At 39.8% G+C, this 596-nt stretch overlaps 1 non-coding gene across 1 annotated transcript; it reads left to right on the forward strand.

Moving 5' to 3' along the window:
* Nucleotides 1-319: 319 nt before the first annotated feature.
* Nucleotides 320-393, forward strand: TRNAI-AAU. The gene has a single exon. It is a non-coding gene; the product is annotated as a tRNA-Ile (tRNA).
* Nucleotides 394-596: the final 203 nt, after the last annotated feature.

Below are 596 nucleotides of genomic sequence, written 5' to 3' on the forward strand. Positions count from 1 at the left end.
AGAAGGAGGTAAATGAACTTATTTTGGCCGTTCGATATGTTCTTTTACGAAAGATGAAATTCGAGTATTTCTTAGAGTCTTTTTATGAACAAGGAGGTAAATGAACTCACTTTGAAGGCCAGATTCAGTATTGCGACTCTCATGAGAGAAAAATTTTCGGCAAGCCACGTGTCAACTTGTGGGAAGAAAAGCGCGTGAGAAAGCCGGCAAGACAAGTGTCAACTTGCCGGAGGGAAAGCGTGTCAGACAGCCTGAGGGACACGTCTTAACGATAGGGTAGAATAACATGTCAAGTGCATTGTCAGGCGAGAAAATCTATGGCCTATTAGCTCAGTTGGTTAGAGCGTCGTGCTAATAACGCGAAGGTCGCAGGTTCGAGACCTGCATGGGCCAATTTTCCTCATTTTTAATTATATCTCTTCATTATACGAGTTAAAACACTACGATTTTTAGAAGATAATGACTTTTTTTAAGTTTATTGTGCATAAAGTTACGTAAACGAAACTCGATTGGCTGGATTAGGAGCTAACGATCTATAATGTGCATAAAATCTTTGCCCAATTAGCTCAGTTGTAAGATTATCGTGTTAAAAACGT

Source organism: Cucurbita maxima, unplaced genomic scaffold (genome assembly GCF_002738345.1).
Source record: "Cucurbita maxima cultivar Rimu unplaced genomic scaffold, Cmax_1.0 Cma_Scf00506, whole genome shotgun sequence".
Classification (NCBI taxonomy): Eukaryota; Viridiplantae; Streptophyta; class Magnoliopsida; order Cucurbitales; family Cucurbitaceae; genus Cucurbita; species Cucurbita maxima.